General features: G+C 33.9%; 2 long non-coding RNA genes and 1 pseudogene across 2 annotated transcripts in view; 1 reads left to right on the plus strand and 2 right to left on the minus strand.

The window, feature by feature from the left end:
- Window positions 1-21,347, minus strand: part of LOC141566263 (uncharacterized) — an 81,127-nt gene extending 59,780 nt beyond the window's left edge. Inside the window, exon 1 of the long non-coding RNA XR_012489264.1 lies at window positions 21,109-21,347. This is a non-coding gene — a long non-coding RNA (uncharacterized LOC141566263). The remainder of the gene's footprint in view (window positions 1-21,108) is intronic.
- The window catches only part of LOC141566262 (uncharacterized), a 205,693-nt gene that overhangs the window by 72,967 nt on the left and 106,111 nt on the right, over window positions 1-26,615 (plus strand). The window lies entirely within an intron of this gene.
- On the minus strand, window positions 2,468-5,750 carry LOC141566899 (gap junction beta-6 protein-like; annotated as a pseudogene).

Raw genomic sequence — 26,615 nt, forward strand, 5'->3', positions numbered from 1 at the left:
AATGTCTGGTGCTAACTCTATTCCAGCTGAGATTTGTATGCAGATTTACACTGTTCATTCAAAAGCTGACTGAACTTTTCCAGGTTCTATAGCAAGAGGAAATCATCTTTTAGGAGTTCAAATATGCCGCCATTGTTCATCTCTGTAGATCAATGAAATAGATTGCCCTGTGACAATCATGGGGGCAGGGTCTCTCTCTTAGTCTTTGCTGGAAAAATTCTTGCCACAGCCCTATTTAGTAGATTGATCTTTCACCTGAAAGATTATCATTTATCTGGGAGGCAGTGTGGCTTTAGAAAGGACCAAGAAAAGATTGATATAATATTTGCTACCTGAAAACTTCAGGAGGAATGCCAGAAGCAGAACACAGAGGTCTATATGCAAAGTTCATTTATCTGACCAAGGCCTTTCATGATGTCAATCTTGAGGGCTTGTGGAAAATGTTGGCAAAATTTGGGTGCTTAGAGAAGTTCATCAGTATTGTACATCAGTTTCCTGATGACATGTTTGCTCTGATTCTGGATAATGGATGATGCTCTCATGATTTTCCACTTACCAATGAAGTGAAATAGGGTTGTATGCTTATTCCCATGATTTTTAGCATGATGTTTTCAGCAATGTTCAGTAAGAATAAAAATGGCATCAAGGTTAGCTATTGCACTGATACTAAATTAGTTAACTTGGAAAGTCTAAAAACTAGGACGTAAGTGGAAGGAAAGTTGGTGCATGATTTTTTGTTTGCAGATGATTGTTTATTCAGTGGAGTCTCTTGAGCCAAGATGTAATAAAATATGTGTTGATTTTCCACAGCTTGTATTAATTTTGGCCTAACAATTAACAGCAAGATGATACAGGTTTTCCATCTGCTATACATGGAATCATCGGTTACAGCAAATGGAGAAATATTACATGTTCTGGTTAAGTTTACTTATTTGGCAGTATAGTTTCTAGGGATATCTGGAGATTATAAGGTTAATTGCCAAAGTTAGCTTAGTGTCTGAGAGGCTCTGAAGGAAAATATGGGAGAAAAGAGGTATTAGATCACCTACCAAACTGAAGGTCTGTAGTACTATTGTGCTGACCTCAATGTTGTATGTCTGTCTATGCTGTGTTTTATACCTGTGTTATATACTTCCTTTCAGAATCTTAAGAAGATTCTGAAGATCCCTTGGCAAGATAAGGTACAGACTCTGAGGTCCTCTCTCAAGTTAAACTGCCAAATATTCAAACTCAACTGCAGAGAGTGCAACTCCCTGGGGCTGACTACATAGTCCAAATGCTAAATGTAATTTGCCTAAAAGAGTATTTTATGGAGAACTCACAGAAGCAAATGCTCACCTGGAGATCAGAGGAAATGATAGAAGGACATTCTCAAGGTGAAGAACTATGGAATTGATTGCCTGACATGGGTATAATGCCAAAGGTCTGCTCAGCATGGTATGCCCACATCAAAAAAAGACTGTGTCCAAGCAGAATTGTAGTAGCTCAAAAGAGATGCACCAGTTTAGAGCCATTTCCATTCCAAATATTGGTGTAGACGATTTGTATCCCACTTGTGGTAGAGTCTGAACTCATGCTGGTCTGAGCAGCCACAGGCAGACTCACTGTACCTTCATTCCAACATAGCGATATCACTTTGCTTCTCTTAGAGAACAAAATACTATAACAACCAACCAACCTACAGCTTCATTATTAAAATCCCCATATCTTACACTCTACCTTCTCTATCCCAGGTAAGAATAACTGCATGATTCAATTGTGTACCATGTCATACTTAAGTAACATAGACAGCTGGCATTATGAAAATAGTTATACATAATAATATACATACACATATACATATTTGTGTGAATTAGAGTTCAGAACTAAAACAAGAAACATTGTTAAAAACAATTTGTAATAATAATAGTATCAAGATCTAGACAAACATTTTTCTCCTTCCTTGCAGTAGTATATTTAATAACTTTAAGGAAACAAAATTCCTGAGAAGTAAAAGCAAATGTCTACCCAAAATAAATTTAAAGATATTTCATCACACAAATGCCAAACCTTTCTTTTCTTTTCTTTCTTTCTTTCTTTTTTTTTTTTTTAAACAGAATTGTTCCCTATATTAGCTCTCAAGTTCCTTGAAGTTAGGAACTTTCTTTTTCCTCTTTTTGTATCCCTGGTGTTTAGGACAGTAGCTAGCACATAGTAGGTGCTTGATAAATACTTATTGACTAACTGACTAATAATATAGATTATAAATTCTCCAAAAGATTTCATTTAGGTTTTTATTTGTAATGCATTTCATTGGTATCCATCCCCCTTCCCACAAATAAATAAATAAATAAATAAAATTTAAAAAATCAGCTTTTAAGGAATAAATGTTTGGACTACCATTGATATCCTTCCTTTTCCACTGATATATCTTCCATTTTAAAACTACAAGTTTGTCATTGGGTAATTAGACTTTAATTTAAAATCTTTAACTCAATAAATCTGTGATTGCATTTTGTCCATTGTCTAAAAATCAACTCATTCATTTCATTTTGCTTGTTTTCTTTTATGGATTAATAGGATGATTTCTTCAAGCCTGTGCTCTTTTGGACCTTTTCAAACATAGTTTCATTAGCAACTAAAATAAAACCCACATTTAGCAGAATGCAAATCAGAGATAATATAATAATAGCTAACATTTATATTATGCTTACTATGTGCCAGACACTGTGTTAAATGCTTTAATTATAATCTCATTAGATTCTCAAAATAATTCTAGGAAGTGGATGCTACAGCAGTCATGAAAATGTAAAAGCATGATCTGATTTTTCTTGATCACCAAGATTATTGTATAAATATATATTGGATTTAACATATATTTTAACATGTTTAACATATTTTGGATTATTTGCCATCTAGGGTAGGGCTTGAGGAGAAGGAAGGAAACATTTGGAACACAAGGTTTTGTAAGGGTCAATGTTGAAAAAATTATCCATTTTGAAAATAAAAAGCTTTAATAAAAAATGTAAAAGCATTTTTTTCAGTGGTTCTCAAAATACACCAATATAAAATAGTGGGATGAGGATTAACACAGAATTCCACCACTCAGGGAAGGTTATAGCCATTTTTAAAAGAAAATAAAACATATATATAAAGAATTCTTTGAAAATAATTCTAAAAGAAAATACTGTTTAAGTCTACCACAAAGATCCCACTATCCTACCCTTCAGTTCTTTCATTTCTTCTAGATCTTTATATTCATCCTCTTTCCTATTCTAAATTAGATTATATTCTTATGTAAGCAGTATGCATTACTACTAAGATTGCCAAAGTAGAGACAAAGATCAACAGCTGATTCAAAGTCTGATATGAGAAATAGGGAATAAGGGGTTGTAACACACGTTTTTGCATCCTAGCTGCAGTATATTGCAGATAAGATCTTTTTGCTCTTTTCTCTCATACTACTTCAGTAGCTACAAGGGGGATCATGTCCTTCCAAATGAAGAAGACAGAGAAAGTTTATTGGCAGCTCCAATAAAGATAAATAATCCATTTCCCTGGTAAGTTATTCAATGACTTTGGTGAAGAAAAGATAATTGGATCAAAATCTTCATCCTTAAGAAGTGGGAGCCTTAATGTCAGAGGATTGCTGAGAAGTTCCAAGCTATATCATAATGTAACTCTGCTCTATTTTCAGGATTTCAGGGATATTTATTGCATCTCTGTCAGTGGTGTGTGGCAGAGTGTGGGTGATTCCTGAGTCATGGAAGCAGTGGACCAGGAATGAATGATAAGGAGAGAAGAACTCTGGGGAAGGAAGGGTGTTAAACTACGTGTGAGGGGGTGAGGGACGTGGACCCTGTTCTGAATTTGCTCTTGTTCTTGGGGACTGATACACAGCAAACCACTTCAACCTAAGGGAGTTCCCAGCCATCTTTTTGTAAATTCTGCCACCTCCTCTTTTCCCCCCGATTAAATATAATATTTAAATGAGTCACCTTTTTTTCCAGGATTATATAATTTTATGTTTTGTTTTTATTGCTACATTTTGTCTTGACATAGGAGACATAGGTGTCTCACAAAGTAATTCCTAGACAACAATTTAGCAACACCACTTAATAGAGTGATTGCAACTGGCAGAGCATGTAATTTTCTAATTATATAGTTTACTCTTTGATAGAGAAAGGAAGATTACATACTTTGACTTCTGAACTTCAATAATTTTGTACTGAGTAGATAGTGATACAGTGGATAGAATGGTAGATTTGGAATTAAGAAGATACTTCTTCATGAGTTCAAATCCAGATTCAGACACCTAATAGCTGTGTGACCCTGGGTAAGTCACTTTGTTTTAGTTTCACACTTGTAAAATGAGCCTGAAGAAGGAAATGGCAAACCACTCCAGCATCTCTGACAAGAAAACCCTGAATGGGGTCCCAAAGAATTGGGTATGACTGAACAACAATAAGGATAATAGAATTAGAGTTGGAAGGGATCTTAGAACTCAGAGACCTTCCCTTCTACTAAAAAGATAAAAACAAAATTTGTAAGTTTATTTAAAATTTATTTAAAGTTTATTTAAATTTCCCTAAGCTTCTCTTAATTCCTTATATGCACAATTATTTATAGTACAGTTTGCAAAGAGTCAATCTAAGGAGCTCCCCCAATCAAGTTAAATTTACAAGGTTGAGACTAGAACTTACTGGGAAGGAAATTTTTATTAGGAGTTTGGACTGAATTGAGAATATTATTATTATAATATTATTATTATTATTATTATACTATTGAGAATATAGACATGCCCTTTAGTATATCCTGGAAGATGAAGCCTAATGGGGTTGTGACCAAGGTGAATATTCTGGCACAGAGCATTGGAAGGAGGGATTCTTGTCAGAGACCTAGCTCTTTTTGCTGGAACATAAAAAAGAAAACTTCATTGAGAATTTTAGGCCAAGGATCATTTATTTAAAACTGAAAGCACTCTGACAGGCCACCTTGTCTAACTTCTCTTTCTATGTAGGAAAAAAGGCCACCATTTTTGTTGTTATAGTTTTTTCATACTCATATGCAATTTTTATTTTAGCAAATTATTTTCTCACAAATTCTGTACTAGTCCAGGATTTTAAATATTTAATCATTAATAATATTTAATCATCATTGATATTGATTTAAAGGACATTTTAATATTTGTGGTTATTATTACAACACTTGGACTGTTGAGCTGCTATTTTTTGCTCTTTAAACATGATTAATCAACCTCCTTTTTTCTCAGTAGTACATGTCATTGATGATATTTTTACTTTTTTCATATAAATCCTTGTTGACAATGTATTGCAGTCTTTTTATACTTATCATGTGTCTTTACATTGTTTTCCAGATATCCTACAATTTCTTGGTTCTTCTGATATCATGATGACTTGTGAATCATAGATATATAGTGTACTTTAGATGAGAATAAGATATTGGGGCTGAGCTGGCTCTTCAAAATAGAGGTTTAGAGTTTATGGGCTGGGCTATTGCTAGTCCTCTTACCACAGAACTCCAGGTGACTCTGGAGGAGAGACTGAGGCTGATGACTTTGTACAGCTTAGCCTCACTTAAAATCCAATTCACTTGAGAACTGAGACATCACCCTTATAGTGTCATTGACAACAAACAACAGAGTTTGGGCCCCACTTTACAATCAGAGAGGAAGAGTATAATGATAAGTTGGTGATAAAGCTGATGACATCTGGCTGGATGATGAGGTTATTGAAAGCTTTTTGGAGCATGATGGAGAAGTCAGTCAGAGAAATCTCAAAGTACTGCAGCTGGGTAACAACTGAAATTGAATGTTGCAAAATTGCTAACAACATACATAGCTCCAAAGAAGAGATATGAGAAGATATCTGTTTCTACTCCTTTAGTAAGGTGTGAAACATTGCATATATGGCCAGATTTTTTGGTATGCATTGACACATTTTTCTGATTTTTCCCCTTCTTCCTCTTTTTTCTTTTACAGTTTTTTTTTGCTTTGTTTTGTTTTTATTAGGATGGATCTTAGGGACAGGAAGAAGAATGATAGAGGGGGAAATTTAGGAAATGTGAAAACAAATATTTTATAAATATCCAAACAATTAAGAAATGTTTAAACGTGTAAAGTTTAGTTTTAAATTTAAATTAACTCAAAAATTTAAATTTATGTTTACATATATTTTATATATCATATACATAAAACACACATTATATTTATTATACATATATAATTAAAAGAAAGACAGATAACTGAGGTCAATTGCAAAAATCTGGCATGTTGGCTCTGCCCTGTATGAATAAGTCAGTGTACAAAAGCACAGAATAAGATGAGGGTAGCAATGAAAGTTTAGTACAAAAATATTTGTGAAGCTATTTATTTTGAGGGAAAAAGATTTTTTTTTTTAAAGGATCATCTTAGTGTTAAGGTGTATGGGATGATAATAACTGACAACATTGAGAAGGAAGTGGAACTTAAGTTTTTCTTATGCTTCTGTTGCCTTTGCCAAAGAGAATGCTTTTTGGATTAGAAAGCACAAAAATAGTACATTGAAGACTTGATACTAAATATAAATAAGTTTGTAAAAAAGAACTTAGCTGCATTTAATGAATTCTGATCATTTGGTTCAGATGAATTATATCACTGGTTATTTAAAACAACAGCAACAATAATTAGTAGATTAGATTGTTAAGCTGAGGTGAGTGACATTTGAAAAGCCAGAGAAAAGGCGTGAAACACAGGTAACTGTTGTCCTGATTTTCTCCTCTTCTTCTTCTTTTTTTTTTTTTGTAATAGTTTTTTATTTTTTTCAAATTATATATAAAGATAGTTTTCAATATTCACCTTTGCAAAACTTTGTGTTCCAAATTTTTCTCCCTCTCTTCTCCCCCACCCCTTCCCTAGACAGCAAGAAATCTGCTATTGGTTAAATATGTGCAATCCTTATTTTCAAAAAAAGGGAAAAAAATTGAGTTTGTAAACTCTAGTCCATTGACTTTATCTTTGATTTTTGGGAAAATTCTAGAATGGATTTTAAAGTTAGGGAAAAGCCAACATAGGTTTGTCAAGAACAGGCCATGTCAGATCTTATTTCCATTTTTTTTTTAAAGGACTACTAGATAGGTAGAAAAAGGAGAATACTGTATAGCTTGCCTTGTTTTTATCAATAATTTTATAAACATCCCATTTTCTTTTTATAGAAGAGAGATTTTAAGTTCAACTAAAATACATTTAAATTAGAGTTTCTTAGTCTGGGCTTGGATTTCCAAGAAAATTATGAATAGTCAGTCAATAATCACTTATTAAGCATCTCCTATGTGCCAGGACTGTGCTAAACTCTGGAGTCACAAAGTAATACCAAAAAATAGTCCTTGCTATCAAGGAGTCTAATGGGAGAAACAAAATGCAAACAATTATGTACAAACAAGCTATATACAAGATTAATTGCAGATCATCAATTTAGAACCTCATAGGGGAGAGGTTTCTTGTAGAAGGTGAGATTTTAGCTGAGACCTAAAGAAGTCAGGAAAGCCAGGTGATGGAGAGCAGGAAAGAGTGTGGGGGCTAGCCAATGAAAATCAACAGAGTTTTGAGATATAGTATCTTGTATAAGGAACAGAAACAAAGTATCATTGGATTGAAGAGAGTATGGGGATGAGATAGATGTAAAAGTTAGATTATGAAGGATTTTGAATGCCTTGAATCCTAAAGGTGATAGAGAACCACTAGTTTATTGAATGGGGAATAGCATGCTCATATCTATGCTTTAGGAAGATCAATTTGGCACCTGAGTGGAGGTTACCTGTGGAGAAGAGAGACTTGTGGCAGTGTGACAAAACAGCATGCTTTTGCAACAGATTTCAGGTGGTTCACAATTGTGTGTGGGAAAAATGTGTCTTTATTTTAGTGTTACTATTTCTTTTGTAAGCCTAGATTTTGAGGTATTTCATATAGTATAGCCTCAGATGAATGACCCTGGGCAAGCCATTTAAATTTTCCTTAGTCTCAGTTTCCTTAAGTGTCAAATGGGAATAATAATAGCATCTACCTCTTAGAGTTGTCATAAGGATAAAATAAGAAAATGTTTGTAAAGAATTTCTTAAAGGCTATATAAGTGCCAGGTATTGTTGTTGTTATTATTTTCACTTGAAGTATTATTAAAGAAAAATTTTCATAGGCTTTTCCTACTGCCAAAGTAGTTTGTAACCCCTCCTTCCCCTACCAAATCTAAGAATTTAAATTAAAAGTATTCAGAATAATTGAATGGCTGAATTCAAAGAGCAGTCTTTAATAGTTTGATGCCAAATTTGTAGGAATTATCTAGTGGAGGAGTACCCCCAGGGATGTGTTCTTGACCTTGATTGAGTTATTTATATATGTTAATAACTTAATAAATAAATGACATACTTATAAAATTTAGATGACTTGAATCTAGGTGGTAGAATTAATCCACTGGATGACAAAATCATGCTCCAGAAAGATCTATAGCAATGAATTTCATAATAAAATTCAATTCAGTATGGATAAATATGAAATCATGCTTGGGTTCAAGAAATCAACTCCAAAATTACAAAAATGAAGAAGGCATGATTGGATAGAAATTTATCTGAAAAGATCCAGGATTTTGGTGGATTGCAGGTATAATGTGATATAATCACCAAAAAAACTATTGCAATCTTGAGTTGCATTTAGAAAGATATAGCTTCTACTTTGATCAGTACAATGATCCAAGACAATTCCAAAGAACCCAAACTTAAGAATTTACTGGTTCTCTCTCTGGAGGAAGAGAGAGAACCAGTAAACTCTTAAGTGCAGATTCAAGTATACTTTTTCCCCACTTTATTTTTCTTTATTTGGGGGGGTTGTATGTTTTCTTTGGCAATATGGCTATTAAGGAAACATGATTTGTATGACTTTACATTTATAATCTATGCCACATTGATTGACTTCTCAAGGAAGGAAGAAAAGAAAAAAATTAGGACCTCAAAATTTAAAAAAAAGTTTAAAAATTTTAATGTAATTAGGAAAACTTAAAATATATATATATATATATATATTTAAAGAGAAAGCTATAGGAGATGAAAATCTCTCTGCATTCTTCTCAGGTTAGCTCATATCTGGGTACCACAGTTTAAGAATCACACTGATAAGCATGAAAGCATTCAAGCATTCATCTTGGACTACCAACCATCTCATATGCATTTGATTGAAAAAACAGGTTACTTGGCCAAGAGAAGATTCAGGGTTTATATGATGACTGCTTTCAAATATTTGAAAGGCTATCAGATGGAAATAGGATTAGATTTATTCAGTTTGGCCATAGAAAGTAAAACAAGTGCCAATGGATAGAAGAACCAAGTTTAGGATTTCTGTAGAACAAAAACCAAAAACCTTCATTTAAAAAATTATAGCTATCCAAAATTAGAGTGGGATATTTTATAAGATAGTGGAGGTCTTCAAGCAAAGCCTGAATATACTTATTGCATACATAGTAGCATGATTTCTTTTTCAGGAATGAGCAAGATCAGATGCCTCTGAACTCCCTTACAATGCTAAAATTTTATAATTCCCACCGGATCTATTTAAGCAGACTTACTCTGAAAAATGGGAAATAGTTTTAAGTAAGGACATTGATAATGATCTGTGATTTCATTCCTTTTCCATTTCTTATTCAAGATTAGATCTAGATTTAGGATTTCATTAGTGTAAGGATCTATAATCTTGTTGATAAGGTTTTTAATGTAAATATTAGATAATTAAAGCAAAGGTCAAGGTTAATGATTAATCACAAGAAAGGATAAAAATGAAATGAACACATTTCATACATTTATATGTGCTCAACAATATAGATTTCAGCTCATCTGCAATTTATTGTCTAGATAGATCTATGGGGCACAATTAAGACTAAGTTAATCTCACAAATATAGAAGTTCTTGAACCTAGCTTTTACTGACTCCAGGGTGGGTCTGTCTTATATTATGCCATATAATTTCTCAGAGTAAAGAAGTTTAACTGATATAAAATGATCATGAAATTACAGAAACTAGAGTAGGCAACAAATACAACTTCTTAAACTCAGTGAAAATGCTCTTTAAGTCTTTAATGAAAGAATTTAACATTAAAACTTTTAGTCATTGAAATAGGCTGATGGGGAAAAATTTTTTTGGTTAATCCTCAAATCATACTCAAATCACTGAATGGGTGCTTGTTACAAGTTAAGGAAGGAGGGCAATTCTTTTGCCAAAGTTGAAAGATTCAGGGTTTTGCCATGTAGTTTCTTAACTACTATCTAGTCCTGTAGCTTTGACATTTTCTGCTTCTTTTTTAAAAAATAAATCTTTTGTCAAATATTTAATGATCAGCAAATATATTGTTAAACATACTAGAGGAATAACTATTCACAGGATTTCATTGAAATAATGGATTTTCTTCAAATGTTGCATATTTATACCTCTTTTCTATGGAGCAAGAATATAGGTAAAATATGTGCTATGTAAGGATAAAACCATATTATTTTTGTTCTTCAACATAGTAACATCTTAAAATATCCCTAGATCATCTTCAAGTCTTAGATGTCAAATAAGTGCATAGATTACATTTATTATGGTAACCAAAGACTGAGTTTAAGTTTATCTCATTGTTTGAGAATTGGCTTTTATATCACATCAAATCTTGCCAGAGTTAGTGGTGTCCTTTAAAAAGATGTGACCCTGGATATCAGATACCAGAAAAACAACACAAAGTAATGACCTATGCCAAAAATAAATCATCTTATTGATTATTAAGAAGCCACAATGCTCCGGAAAGCTGTTAAGTGATGATCTTGGATATTTGTAGAGCACAGACCTTATGACTAATTTCTTAAAACTCATCTAAGTACATTTGTGATTCAGTTCTCTCACTCCTCTCCTCTTAGCCTTCCTAATTTACTTTAAAAACCCTGCTTAAATGCAGCCTCCCACATGAGGGGGAGAGAAGGAAGGGAACAAGTATTTATTAAACACTTAATATGTTTTAGGGACTATGTTAAGCACTTTGCAATTATTATGTCATCCATATCCTAAAAGATAGGTGCTATTATCTTCATTTTACAGATGAGGAAATGGAGGCACACAAATTAAGTGAGTTGCCTGGCATCACAAAGCAACTGTCTGAGGCTGGATTTGAACTCAGGTCTTCCTAATTGTGGACCCAGCATTCTGTCTATTGTGCCACTTGCATGCCTACATGGAACATAGTAAATGCTTAATAAATGATTCTTGATTGAATTATTGACAAATTACAATATATTAATTATACATTTATCCAGTGTTCACTTTCACTTTTCCCTTAACAGTTTTGGAAATTCAGCAATGGCAAAATGCATTTTATTTGACAGATACCATAATCAAGAAATTATTAAAAAAGGATCCAAAGTTCATGCTATAACACTAACAATATGCTTCTCTCCTAGTATGTTCTAGGTCTTTGCTGGACATACTTTACTGGAGAGAAAGGCTATATATGTATGAAAAGCATCTGGTAAACCTGAAATCACTTATGGGTCACTTCCAAATGAAATTTTCTGTGCCTATTTCTTGAAAGTCCCTGTTTTTTCACTTCTGTCTGTTTAAGAATGAGTTCTTCCACATATCCCATTGGTCCTCATTTCTATCTGTGTATGCAGTGGGAGTTAGGGAGATACTCCAGCTATCTCAGCATCTTCTACCAAGTATTAAGGACTCTGAAGAACTCCTTTCCACTCTCTTCCTGCACTTGTCTTCCCATTTCATATTTTTCTCTGCAGCAGCTGTCAGGCTATAAAAATGACATTGTTGTTCCTTTCAACCTTACTAGAGATAATGTGAAGATATAGCCTAGCTAGTAGTTCCTCACTGAATGGGTGCTTGTTACAAGTTAAGGAAGGAGGGCAATTCTTTTGCCAAAGTTGAAAGATTCAGGGTTTTGCCATGTAGTTTCTTAACCAGAAGGGTTTTGTCCTTTTTCGAGGTTATTCTTATGCTATTGAGTATAGAATGCCATGTTTCTACTATCCATTAGCTCCTTTCCTTCCTTCCTTCCTTCCTTCCTTCCTTCCTTCCTTCCTTCCTTCCTTCCTTCCTTCCTTCCTTCCTTCCTTCCTTCCTTCCTTCCTTCCTTCCATCCATCCATCCATCCTTTCATCCTTCCATCCTTCCATCCTTCCATCCTTCCATCCTTCCATCCTTCCATCCATCTATCCTTCCATCCTTCCATCCTTCTCCTCTGGTCTTTCTATAGCATATTTATATTTTTTACAAAACATTTCTCAGATGGGCTGGATTGCAATCCAAATAAAAAATATAAAAGAAGAGTAAATGAAGTCAGGGGAACCTGCAGAATCCACTTTCTTTTACCTCATAAATCTTTAGCTAAATTTGAAGGGATATATGTAAGGGATATTGTGAGTCACAATCCCATTAGTAATTCAACAGAGGTGAGTGATGAGAAAACTAGCTAGGTTTTTGGTGGGCAATCTTTTCTAAAAAATCATTTCTACTTAAAGCATTTTGATCTAAGATTTAAAGACACAAAAGTCTAAATTCATAATTGTAGAATTTTACATGTGTAATATTGTGTAAAGTGGTGAGTAAAATATTTTGGAAAAGGAGGCACTTATATTTTGAAGTATCCCCAAGGTAAAAAAAATTAAGCCTCTTTAGATCATAGACTTTTTCTCTTTTGGTCTTTTTATTTCCAATATGCCTAGCCCTAACTTGGCATTCTGTGAATGGTTATTGAATTCAATGAATATCTCTCCAATTTTAATATATGAACATATATAAACTTCTTTACAAAATTAACAATAGTTATAGAAAGATTCCCCAATGCTAATAATATAAGATTGTGCTTGTGTCTTCTTTATTTTATGACAAATATTACTTCCCCCCAATCATTTTCTGACAACAATTAGTGAAAAGAGAGTTTAAGGGAATGATATATGTATATATATATATATACATATATGATTGTTATAGGCTCTTCATTTACACAGTTACTATAGAACTATGTCTGGCCAGGTTGGATTAATTTTCTATCTATTCATATTCAAGAATTTTCACTGAAATTATAATTACCCTATTTATATCAACAATCACCCTTCATGATTCTTATTTTCACTTTGTCAGGAAATGAAATAATACTTATAATTCTATAAATGAGATTAAATAAGAACTAAATGTCATATCCAACTATAATGGTAAATCATTTGAAAATCCTACTCTGCAGTATTAATCGAAGTTTCTTTTGTTCAGACCTATGATTTTTCAGTGCAGGTTTCAATTATTCTGAGCAGGGGTATGTTCTTAACCTTTAAAAAAATATGTCAGATGCCTTTTGGCAATCTACTAAAGGCTATGGAACCTTTCTAGAATAACATTTTAAAATTTAAAATAAAATACATAGGATTACAAAATAATCATATATATATCCATAAATATACAAGCACTACATCCTGTAAATAGTATTTCAATTATGTTGAAATAAAGTTTCCAATTTAAAAAAATCACATTCATAAATACTGAGGTTAAGAACTTTTGTTTTTAGAATTGAACTCTGAAGAGATTGAAACATTGAGAAATTAAGTGATTTATCTAGGATTACATAACCAGTATATGCTAGAAGCAGGACTTGAACCCAAATCTTCCTGGCTGATGTCTTAGTATTTATGCTTTATTAATAATTGTAATCCCCATAAGTTTTTTTTGAACCAGTTATTTTTTCACTAAAAAGTAGTTGGAATAGTGCTCTTTTAAGGGATGAATTATGGAAATTCAGGCACTTCTATAAAGAAAATAATCTATTCTCTCCCCTCCCAAGGCCAGGTCAGAGGAATTAACTATTGCTTTTTAACTGAAGTTGCCAAGACTTGGTGATTCTACCTGAGCTCTAGAACTATATCTTCAACTATTGTATCTGTCTATCTGGATTTCTCATAGATATTCAAGTTCAATAGATCAAAAAAAAGAAACTTATTTTCCCCCCCTAAACTTTAATTTTTTCCTAATTTACCCATTTTTATCAATAGCACTAATAATATTCTTTGAGTTATCCTGGTTTGCTACCTAGTTGTTATCCTTCCTTACCCCTTTATTCTTCCTTACTTCTCATATTTCAGTTTCAAAGTCTTTATCAGTTCTATCTTCTCAACATTTCCCTCTACAATCCTGTTCTCTCTACTCAAGTTACAAACACTGAAGTCTGTGTTCTTATCTCCTCTTGCCTGGACTATTTCAACAGCCTTCTAATTTGTCTCTCCATACCCAGCATTTTCCCTCTTTGATCCCTGGGAGAAGGGTAGAAGTTTCTTAAGGTCTGATTATATTATTCCTCTTCCAGAAAACCCTCAGTGGAATCCCATTGCTACTAGGCTAAAATATAAACTCCTTTGTTTAGGATTTCAAATCCTTTATTCTCTGGCTCTAATCTATTTTTCAAGATTCATCTCAATTATTTCCCTTAATATACTCTCTGCTACATTGATTTTCTCTACATACAGAATTCCTTCGTCTATTTTTGTATTTTTTTGGTAGATGCTATCCTTTTCATTGGAATGGTCTTCTCTTTTTCCTCTACCTCTTAGAATCATCAGTTCCTTTTAAAATTAGATCAAGTAGCAGTTCTTTCAAGAGGCCTTTCCTAATGCCATCTGCATCCAGAGAGAGAGAACTATGGAGACTGAATGCAAGTCTTGAAGCATATTATTTTCACCTTGTTTGTTTTTTCTTTCTCATGGTTTTTTCCTTTTGTTCTGATTTTTCTTTTACAACATGACTAATATGGGAATATGTTCAAAATGATTACACGTGTATACCTATATCCGATTGCTTGCCATCTTGCAGATGGGGAGGAAAAGGAAGGAAGAAAAATTTGAAACTCAAAATCTTATAAAAATTAATGCTGAAAACTATTTTTTACATATAATTAGAAAAATAAAATACTATTAAGAAAGAAAAAACAAACCCACTCCCCAAATCCCTATCAAACAATAGATTTTTAATTTTTTCCAGAGTTCTTAATCTGTGGTTCATGCATTTTTATTTCTATCTTGATATAGATTGATACAGTTAGAGATTCATTCATCTATATAAAATATTTCAATAAAATTGATTTCCTTAAAAAGGGGGCTTTTCATGATTTTCCTAAGATTATAAATATTTCAAATATATGAGTATAATGTATATGTATATTATATATACACACACACACATATATATATGAATTCTATAAGTTTGTGAATTATGAAAATATAATTGATTTCCTAGTTGTTCAAGTGCTCCATCCCCAAATCACTTTGTATTTATTGCATATGTGTATATACATATATAATAATATAGTATGTACATATAAATACATATATATACCACATATATGTGTTTATGTATATATACTCATATATAGATGTATGTATTTATAGGTATATATATATAAAATCTCTATAAAATATATATATATATATATATAGTGTATATGTAAACTATATAATATGTGTCTCCTGTATTTATTTATTCTCCTACTAGAAAATAAGCACTTTGAAGGAATGGTCTCACTTTTGTATTGATATCCCTAATGTTCAGCCAGTGTCCTGAACACAAGAAGCATTAAATGCTTGTCGATTGTATGATGGAGGGATTTTTCTTTTCCCCAGGCAATTTTGGAAGAGCTAACCTTTGTTAACATTATTTTAAGCCCTTTCTCTTGATTCACTACCCCTCCCCAAATAGAATCAACTGTTCTGACCAAGCCACTAGAGCAACAACTCCTGCTGACAGCCCTAGTAGTTTGCCAGAGGGGGAAAATATGGAGAGAAAAATAATCACATATTTCTTCTTGAAAATTAGGTGGGATGATGAAAGACATATTTAAAAGGAAAATTACATGATTTCTGCTTTTGTAAAAAACAAAACCCTAAATCCCAAACAACAATAACAACAGCAACAAACCCAAAAGAAAAAGAGATTTTTTAAAAATACAACTTAAATTTTAGGTAGAAAAATAAGCTTTTCTATATCAGATCTGATGCTTGCTTTATTTTGTCTAAAATTTTGCTTTCAACAATAGCCTGTCTGAATATATTAGATGGAGGAATTTCCTATATTTAGGAAGAAGGGAGTGAAGCAATAATTTCACTTTTAAAAATCTAGTGAAAGGAGCAATCATTCAAGTTAATAACATCTTCCTAAAATCTTACTGTAAATTGCTTTCATACTATTAGGTACCTTTGGGATTGGGATTTGGTAGAGCAGAAGATGTTGATTTTGTTAGGATCTCTTCTATAAATGGCAACTTCCACAATCTCCATTGTTACACTCTAATTAAGAATTTATTCATCAGAATATATTGTATCTGTATTAGATTTATTGACTCAAAACTGCCAAAATTTGACATAGCAGGCAAGTAGTACAAGGTACAAGTATTTCTACCTTTTACTGAACATTTGCATATTTCCCTGCATATTTCCTAAAGAAAGCTTATTGACAATATGCTAGCTACTTTGTGGTGAATTCTTTGCAAAATGTCCCTATTATTCTGATTCTTTAGTGCTAATGGCAGAAGGATGGAAAAAAAATCATTAGATTTTTAGGCCATCTAAAAACATTAATTTAACTGTTAACTTCATTGTCAAAGGTGAGATTTTTATTTAATTATCAATGAGTTATAATTATTCTGATCCATATTAGTCTTGCTATTTTCACTATAAACTATGCCAGAAGGCAAAAGGAAATTATCTTAAGTGGAAAGATGGTTTTAAATTCTTCTTGAAGTGGAAAATAAAGTTATTTAACATATGGTCAAAGATTATAAAGAACATCATGTCATGGTTCATTTGGTTATACCCTAGAGTTCTTGATAAGTATTAACACAAAGGATGGACCAAATCTGTTGCAGAGATTGAAGAATTAATGAAATTTTGTGAAGAATTCAATATGATTCTTCAAATTAAATTATATTTTGACATTAAGTGACTTCAGTGTAAAGGAAACTACTGAGGAGGATGAAGAAAAATAATTTGGAAAATATGAGTCCCAGTACAAGATATGACAAAAGATGATAATCAACAAAAAAGTCTCTGACTGATGAGAAAAAGATAGGAAGTCACTGGAAGCTGAATTTCTCCTCAACACCCTTCGGAAGTCAATGACTAATGCTAACTTCTATTTAATAACTTTTAAAGGAAGATTGCTAAAGGCAGCTTCACTTTGCTTAGGACTCTAGCATGAATTTGCTAATTGCAGATCTTAAAAAACTGAGGGAGACAATATGGGACAATACTTACTATAAGTAATACTATACTATATATTATAAACAAGACAAACAAATACAATAGAATCTCAGCAGTTCTCAGCTTCAAAACTCTTTAAATTTGGTATTCTATAATTATAGAAATTATTCTATAATTATATAATTATAATCAGAAAGTGAGTTGGGTCAAGAAGGGAGGAACCAGACTGGACTGGGCTGGCTTATTTCTTGGCAGCTTTGTTGTTTTGGGAATTGGGTGGGCAGGGTTAGTTAGTCTTATGGGAAAAAGTTCTTGGCCCTCGAGTTTTTATTTTTGTTACTCCTTTTACTTTCTAAAGCCAATTAATGATGAACACCACCCTCTTAATGGTAAGGCCAAGGTGAACACTCAATCAGGACACACAGGCAATTAGCATCTAGAATCGAGAATGACTGAGAATTCAGGATTATGAGAGTAAAAATAATAACAATAGTTGGTGTTTACATAGTGCTCTTTCCTGACAACAGTTTTGGGAGATAGGTGTTATTATTTCATGTATGAAAAGCAAGGGTAGATTTTGCAGTCAAGCAATGAGTTAATCAATGAAAAAGTATTTAATAAGCATCTACTATGATGTAGAAAAATAAGATTTCTTTGCTCATTAATTGTTAATTATGATAAAGCATTTGATTTGCTGCCTAACAAGCCGTTTTACAGCAACTTCTCTACCATCCATACATCAAGGTCATTCAGCATTCCTTGGAGTCTATAACAGCACCATATAATTCTCTTCAGTGGCCCTTTGCTATGAGAAAATGATTATTAATAACTAATGATTTGGGGAGATCAGAGTTCTTCCCCTTTTCAATCCTTATTTTAAAATTTAATCCCTGAAGGTTGAATTCCTTAATCCAGGTAAGAATAAAGAATAAAGATCAACATTACATTGAGGGTAAAGAGGGTAAAGAAAGTGAATGGTAGTTGTGAATAGGCTGTAACACATAAGCAATGAGGAATTCCAAAGAACAATGTCATCAATGAATTCTATATCAGGAAGAGATTGGCTGGTCATGGGGCATGATAACTAGACAGGATTGCCAGAATGCTTCACTAATGGAGCTCTTTAGGAATAGAAGAAGGCCTCCTGTATTCAGGATAGATCCCCAGTGGGAAATTTTGGGGAGAATGTAGATAAGAGTTGACCAGGATGAACATGCATGAATATTTGATATCTGCGTGATTGAAGGGAACTTCTGAGTTAGTGAGATCACATATCCATTGGAATATTCATGTATGTGCCAGACATAGGTGATATACTTTATATATGTGCTATCATATAAAACATATTCCCATATTGGAATATGGGAGTCCCATCAACAAGCATTTATTGTGTGTTTAATATGTGATACCACATAAGTCACTTATTCTCTCTCAGCCACCATTTCTTTAGCTGTAAAATAAGGATAATAAAAATGATTAGCTACTTAAAGAATTTTCCTGTACTGTATTTTAAAGTTAAAAAAACCTAACATCTTACCTTGCAAATATTGCTTTTACTGGAGAGTGCCTAAGAACAGACTTTGTACTTCTAAGCCACTGTTTAAAATACAGGAATGATTGACTCTTGACCAAGAAAAAATGCACCTACTTAGAACCATTAAAAATTTTATCTGCTGTGAATCTTGCAATCTGGTCAAAATGAGATGGAAGGAGGAAACAGAAAACTCCATATCTATCTATCTATCTGTCTGTCTGTCTGTCTATCTATATCTTTCAAAGAAGATTACTATTTAAGTATGTGCATGATAAGAAAATACAAACAGTATAGAGAGGAGCAGTAATTTATTATAGGCAATATTGAAGAGACCCAGTAATAAAACTGATAGTTTTGGATAATTATATAGGAAGGCACAAAATGTGAATAATAAACAATGTAAATTAGGGAGTTTAATGCCATTTTAATGCCAGGGTACAACAAGAGGGCTCTGCTCCAGAGTAGGGAGCTTAAAACTTAAATAACTCCATTAGTCTCTTAGACATCCAAAAAGGGGATATTTGGACAAAAGGGGCACAGAGCAGCAAAACTTCAGACCTGGATTCCTCATTCATTCCCACTACTTCACTGGAGAAGTCAGAGTGAAGTCGTCTCCCCTTCCTAGAGGCTGCTCAAATCTCCAATATCATCTACAACTCTCCTTATAGTAAATGTTGGGAGTATGCCTAAGTACAACCTTGTGAAGGGATTCTGGAGATTGTCACCCTGTCTTGCTAGGGCTTATTCCATGTCTCCCAACTGGGGGATTTGTACTGTACATGGATTCACAACTGGTAGACCTTTAAAGCAGTTGGAGTACATAGGTTCTGCTGGGCCAAAAGGCTGGGCTACAGCTTATCAGCAAAAAAAGGGCCTTACTTCCATAAACTTTCATCCTTTCCCTACTTGTGAGGTTCTGAGTCCTTTTTTCCTGCTTCAGGACATCACCAAGCTAAGGAAGAAAAGACAGATGGATGCTGGGAACATATACAGACACAAGGACCACTGTACACATAACACATAACCTCAAATGATGTGCTCCTCTTTGTCACTCCATTTTTTTTTTAACCACCAATTCAAGTAAGTAGTCAGTTAGCAAGCATCCTAAGTTCTGTGTTGAGCACAGAAATATATACATATGTATATACAAAAAACATACAAAGGTAAAGGAGCACACAATCTAATGGGAGAGATAACATGTTAAGAAATTTTGCATATATACAATATACACAAATAAATATAAACTAATTTGAGAGTGGGACTGCACCAGAAGTTGGGAAGATGAGAACATGGAAGGTAGAATTTGAGCTGTCTTGAAAGAAGCTGGGGAAATTAAGAAAAAGAAAGAGAAAATATTCATTACAGTTATGAGAATTAGCCATTGGAAAGTCACAGAGAAGGAAGAATGTTAATATAGCTAGATTTTACAGTGTGTAGAAGAAAATAAAACACATGAAGACTGAAAAGATAGGAAGTGGCCAACTTTTGAAGAACTTTAAATACCAAAAGATTTTATCTTTGATCTTGCAGGTTATAGGGAGCCATTGGATTTTACTGAGTAAGGACAAGTGACATGGTCAAACTCACCTTTTAATAAAATTATTTTGGCGACTGAATAGAAAATGGATGAAAGTTGAAGACACGTAGCAGGGAAACCAATTAGTAGCTCTTGGAATGAATGGTGAATAGAAAACTAGATCTGGAGCCATGAAGATATTAATTTAAATTTAGTGTCTAACATTTATTCATTCAGTGCACAAGTCACTTTACTGCTCTCGACTCAATTTTGTCAGTGGGAATATTAGCACCTTCCTCCCAGTGGAGGATAAAATGAAATAATATTCATAAAATACTTCACAAAAACCTTAATATTTTTGTATGGTTATGGAAAAGTCACTTAGCCTTTCTGAATTTCAGTTTCTTCATCTGTAAAGAGAGTGGCATAATGATCTTGTAACATCATTTTTGTAAACTTCAAAATGTTATATATCAGCTATTAAGTGAGCTCAAAAAAAATGGGAGCTCTCAAGAATGAAATTCAGAAGATACAAACATTAAGGAAGAAAAGAAAAGGCTATTGAAAGTGACTGATTTGAATGCATAGGGAATTTAATAGCCAAAATATTGAAAGAAAACTAAATAGGAGATAGAGACCTTGGCTTAGTAGATTATTATTTTTGCAAGACAATTGAGGTTAAGTAACTTGTCCACACATCAGTAAAGGTTATACATCTAGTAAATGCCTGAGGTTGGATTTGAACTCAGGTCCTCCTGACTCCAAGGCTGCCTCAATTTAGTTAGTCATGGTTTTTCTTTTTACTTTCCAGACCTTAAGGATCTCACCTTGGAACTTCCCTCGAGGGTGATGTGGGGCCATTTCTCCCTGGAACTTCCATCTGTCTGTAGCCTTCTCTCCCTGAAGAGAATGCTCCTTTGGCATTCTAATCCCTTTCTCCCACTTAGTGATATCCTTCTGGGAGCTTCCATTTTGGAGAGATGCTCAGACTGGCTAATCTTTATTCCCTTTCTTGGCCTACTTCTGACTCAGAAGACTTCACCTTTGTACCCCCATGGAAGTACCTTCCTCCCAAGCCTCTGACTTTTCAGCTGGCTTTCATGTGTTATCTTCCACATAACTGTTTCTTTTTACTTGCATTTGCATTTATAATTATTATTATTTGCATAATGCTTGCTACTTGGTAAATACTTTTTTATGTTTGTTGCCTTGTTGTCTCCAAAGAGAGCTGGCTGAAAATTAATTATAGTAAAGAATTTCCAAGTTTACATTTCTCTTTTCATTATTGGCCTTAAAAAGTCAATTTGGGGTGACCAAATGCAGATTCTTACAGATATAGACACATTTTGGTTTAGGAATAGTGGAAATTTAAAACCTGAAGCAACCCAAGAGACCAAACTTAAGTCAGAGGAAGAAGCCTACTTACCAGGTGGTTCTACTAATTTAACCAGGTATATTTACTGAGTGTTATCACCTACCTCTAATTGCTCCATAAAATACTTCATTGGCCACAACATAACCATTTCTGCTAGACAAGCTAAATTTGAGGGAGTTACCCATTTGTTGATGATTAGCTTCAGGGTTTGTTGAAGGTTAATTACTCACACTCAAGCCTGGATAGGGGAGGGCAAATTAGAGCCTAGATCAGTTTAGGAAGCATTTTCCACATCCCTTTTCTTTCTCCATAGGTGGAAATACAGTCTGCTCACTTTCTACAATGAAAGAGTGCTAGACATTTGTTTATTTTGTAGTTATATAAAGAGGGTGCCTTCTGATATATGTGTGTGGTACAGAAATGGTGAGGGAACACCACTTAAAAAAGCTGGAGAGATCTCTAGAATAAAGCAAAGTTTATTGTACATTCTAGAGAGAAGGGCGTCCCACCCCTCGAGCAGACAATCAAAGAGAGGAAGCACCTCCTGTGGGCAAACACCCTCTCCCACCACTGACCCTCATCTTCTTTGGCTGAGAGTCTTACATTCTAAATGCGAGATCTACCCACGAAATTGAACTTGACCAATAAGTACATAGTTGCCCATATTTGACTGAAATAGGGAGGAAATTGTGTCATGGGAGGATAGCAGGAAGAGGACTCAATTATGCCCTTGAATCAATGCTCAAAGTCCTTCAGGCTTAGTCAAACTCTGAAGTAAATGAAGCCTTACTCGATTTTCACAACTGTCTTGAAAAATCTCACCTCATCTCATTCATATGTACTTTGGGTTTCTTAAATACTTGATTGTAATAGTTAATAGTACTATTACTCCCAGAACTTTGTAATTGCATTTCCCAGCTGTCATTTACCATTTGCACAGGTGCTGCTGAAGCCTTCTCTGTTTAGGGAGTCATTATGTATCTTCTCTACATAGGAAACTTGATGTCTATTGGTGATGCTATATTCAGATCTGAATGAATTTGATTGGGAAGCAAATTAAATTGTTTATAAGGGAAATGGTGTTTTGGTTTTTTTTTGTTTGTTTTGTTTTTTTGTTTTTGTTTTTAAACTAGATAATATAGAAGAGATGGGGCAAGATGATCTTTGAGTCAACCAATTATAAAATTCTGTTTCTATCAAGCTGAGTCACTTTATATTAAAAATCTATTAAACATTCTTCAACATGTAATATCAAAAAGGCTATTTTTAATGCTTTTTGTTAATCTGTCACTTTTAAAATGAACTTCTGGAGAAGCTGTATAGTAAAATAGAATGAATCAATGAAGAAGGACTCTACGCATTCCACAACACCTGCCTTCATGGCCATTGGAACAAATTGTTCTCATTCGTCCATTTCACCAGAGGAAGTCTTTACATGGTTGGGGTAGACATCCTCCTAACTCCCATAGGGGCAGCTAGGTACCACAGTGGATAGAGCTCTCACCCTTGAGTCAGGAAGACCTGAATTCAAATTTGACGTAGGACACTCGAAACTTATTAGTTGTGTGACCCTGAGAAAGTAAGTCTCTTAGAAAAAAGAGGAAATGAGGAAGGATTTCTGTAGAAGCTAGGATTGGACTGTAGAGCGTGTTCAGGGAAGACTAGTGTATCTGGGGTGAGGGCTGCTTTCCACCTTTGGTGTCCATCTGATCTACTTACCTGTCGAAGACACGATGTCCACAATCTGATTGAGAATGGCATGATGGGTAAAGTGCTAGATCTGGAATTTTGAAGACCTATGTTCAAATCCTCAAACAATTTAAATGGATGGTTATTTTCTCAAACTCAGTTAATTCTGTCAAATAGAGATAATAATACCTATAGTTCTTCTCTCACAAGACTGTGGTAATCCTCAAATGAAATAGTGGCTATGAAAAACAGTATTCAAAGTATTGTGCAAACTTGAAAAAACTATATAAATGTCAGTTATTTTTATGCAACAACTTTCTGATATTGTGGAGTACCTCTAAACCTAAAGGCTTACAATTGATCACATAAACAGAATAATGATAGGAACTTTGAACTAAGTATTGAGGTGGAGGTTAATGTTCTATGTGTTCCCACCAAAGAGGACTTTTTTGTTGTTGCCTTTTTTTCTCTTTCATGTGCATGGGGGAACCAAAGAATGGCCGTGTGGTTTCTACCTTTAAGTTAGTAGGGGACAATAGTCTGCAATTTAGTCCTAGACAAAGTGAGTTGAAGAGATTGATTAAATGTCTTCAGACTTTTTTTTAGCTGGGTAACTGTTTTGTATTACAAATGAGCTTAGCCCCTATAGTTGAGAACTCTTTCTGGAAGAAAAATTTCCCACTTGGATTGAAGCTTTGGGAAGTGACAACCCACCTTAATGGAGAGGAAAAACAGCCCAGAGCCTAGTGCTGGGTGTGTAAAAGACCTACCTTTTTCAAAAAAGAGAATAACACTGGACTAAGTTCTCAAATGAAAGAGAAGTTTCAAGGCCCAATCACTTTATGGAGGAAGGTGCAGAACCTTAGCTGATGAATCCTGCTAAATTTAGCTGCTGAAAAAGAAAAGTACCTTAACCAAATATCCAATGTTTAGAAGTAGCCACAAGATGAATGGCTAGCAATGGCTATAAAATAGTTTATTCCTTGATTCAATTTTCCAGAGGCAATACTCAAATACCCACAACTTAATAAAAATATTCCTTAATGTCTACTTATACAAAAATATGCTTAAAATATCTGGATTCTTTTCATTGTGGGGGAATTTCCATTGTGGGAATACTCTTCATTGATGTAGATGTCAGCCTTTTATATTCTAAATACTAGTGTTGAGGTTGGGAAAGGGGGACCCCGTAGAAACAGACTTCAAGGTGTTTCAAAAGAATTTGCAGGCTTGAACCCATCTCCTAGTCAAGAGGCAAAGTTTTATTGCAAAATTAATTTTAAGTAATGATGTTACAAAAGCAGGCAGGAATTCTAAGAGAATTAAGCTCCAGAAACAGAAGCAAGGAGAGATTTTTATCCAGCTTTCTAGCATTGATATCTTAATTCTATGGTTTATAGGTAGGAAGGAATTTGGTTCTCAATAATCAGATTATCCGACTATTATCTCAGGAGTTTGATCTGTGGGAGTTTCCTGAGGCCAGAAGCTATCTGACTAAGGAGTAGTCAGAATTGGACAGATTGGACCTGGGAGTTTCCAAAGCCAGAAGATTTAGGAATACTGACTTATTTATTGTTACAACAGAAGTCCCACAAGATCAGGGGACCTCAAAACCATGCTCTGTTTCCTTAGAAGCTATACCATATCATTAGGAGTTTGCATGAGGTAACAAAGGTTTGGACCTATCCAGAGTTACAAAGTTAATGTCACAGATAATACTTGGAACTCAGCTCCTCTTGATCAAACCCAACACCCTAGCTACTATGGTAAGCTACCTCTCTATAAGAATTACAAAATTTAATAACTATTCAATCAAACACATGGGATGTGACATTCACAAACATAGACCACAGCCCCCTCTAAAAGAAGTATTTTTTGTATCAGTGCCAATTTTAGATATTATTTCTATTGTCACTATATTCCTTTAAATATTTATTCTCAATATTAATCCCCCAAATCTTCTGAATAAAAATGTCTTAACATTTAAAAATAAGTACTGAAAAATGCTCATTGATTTAAAAAAAAAAACAACAACCCATTTTTTATAAGAATAAATGGGAAGCCAACATGGAGAAAATATTCACTTAAAAATCATAAACAGAATAAAAAGGAGAGAGCAGAAAATCATGGTACACTGCAAAGAGTACAGTTCTGGGATCAAGTACTTGATTTCTAACTGTGCTCCTAACTATCTATGATCCTTCTTATCGGTGAAATTTTAGGGATTCACAGTTTCTAATTTTGTAAAATGAGAAGGTTGTTCTCTGAAATGGTTTACAATTTTAAATGTTGTAAGCCTAAAAGCTCTTCAGAGGTAGTAAGAAGAAAAGGAGTTCAGTTCTATTTATCAACTTTATACACTTATCTACAAATTTACTTGGCAAAACAGATAGATACAGATGGTGATGCATCCCAGCAGAAGGCAGGGGGTTAGCATTTGTAAATTTCTTTTGAACATTAATATGCCCTACAGCTTTCTTGCCACTGTACCATGATAGAGATGATAGCTTGCTACATCTCAGTGTGCTCACTGTTCAACACAGGCCGTTTTGCCAAATAGGCTATTAAACTGAACATCTTTAATCTGAACATATTTCCCTTAATGTTACACTGACAACTGATTTTCAGCAGGAGCATAATGACTCTTCTATTTATGTTGGCTTCTTAATTTTCTCATTTATTCAGAAGTTAAGTGCATCAGATGGAAGACTGTGACTCAATAGTAGCTTCAGAAATGAATTAGCCCTGGCTTATAGCAGTTGCTTTTATCTTACCTGAAGTTACAAGATGTCCTGCTCCCATAGGCTTGACCCGTATTTCGTTGCTGTGCCCTATTTTTTTTTTTTTTTTTTTTTTTAATATTGTTGAGTCAGATAAGTGTTTGGTAACTGAGCCTGGAGCTAGGAAGTGGGCCGGTATATGTGTGTGTGTGTGTGTGTGTGTGTGTGTGTGTGTGTGTGTGTGTGTGTGTGTGTGTGTGTGTGTGATGCACAGGAGAGCTATGATGTCTCCACATTGTGGTTTTGGAAAGTCATTTCTGGTAAACCAGGCCATCCTTCAGTCATTTTTCAATTAGCATTTTCCTAGCAGACTTTGAATATTTTTAATGGTCTGTACTGAAGTCTAATAACTCTATTCCTGCCAACATCTAAGCTTTCTTTTTTAACTTTTTGGAAGGATTTTATGAGCTTGACCAGAAACTTCATTTCATAAATTTTCTGTCCCAACTTAAGAAAAAAAACAACAAAAAAACAGATTCAATAAACATTT

This window comes from Sminthopsis crassicaudata, chromosome 4 (assembly GCF_048593235.1).
Source record: "Sminthopsis crassicaudata isolate SCR6 chromosome 4, ASM4859323v1, whole genome shotgun sequence".
Taxonomy (NCBI): domain Eukaryota; kingdom Metazoa; phylum Chordata; class Mammalia; order Dasyuromorphia; family Dasyuridae; genus Sminthopsis; species Sminthopsis crassicaudata.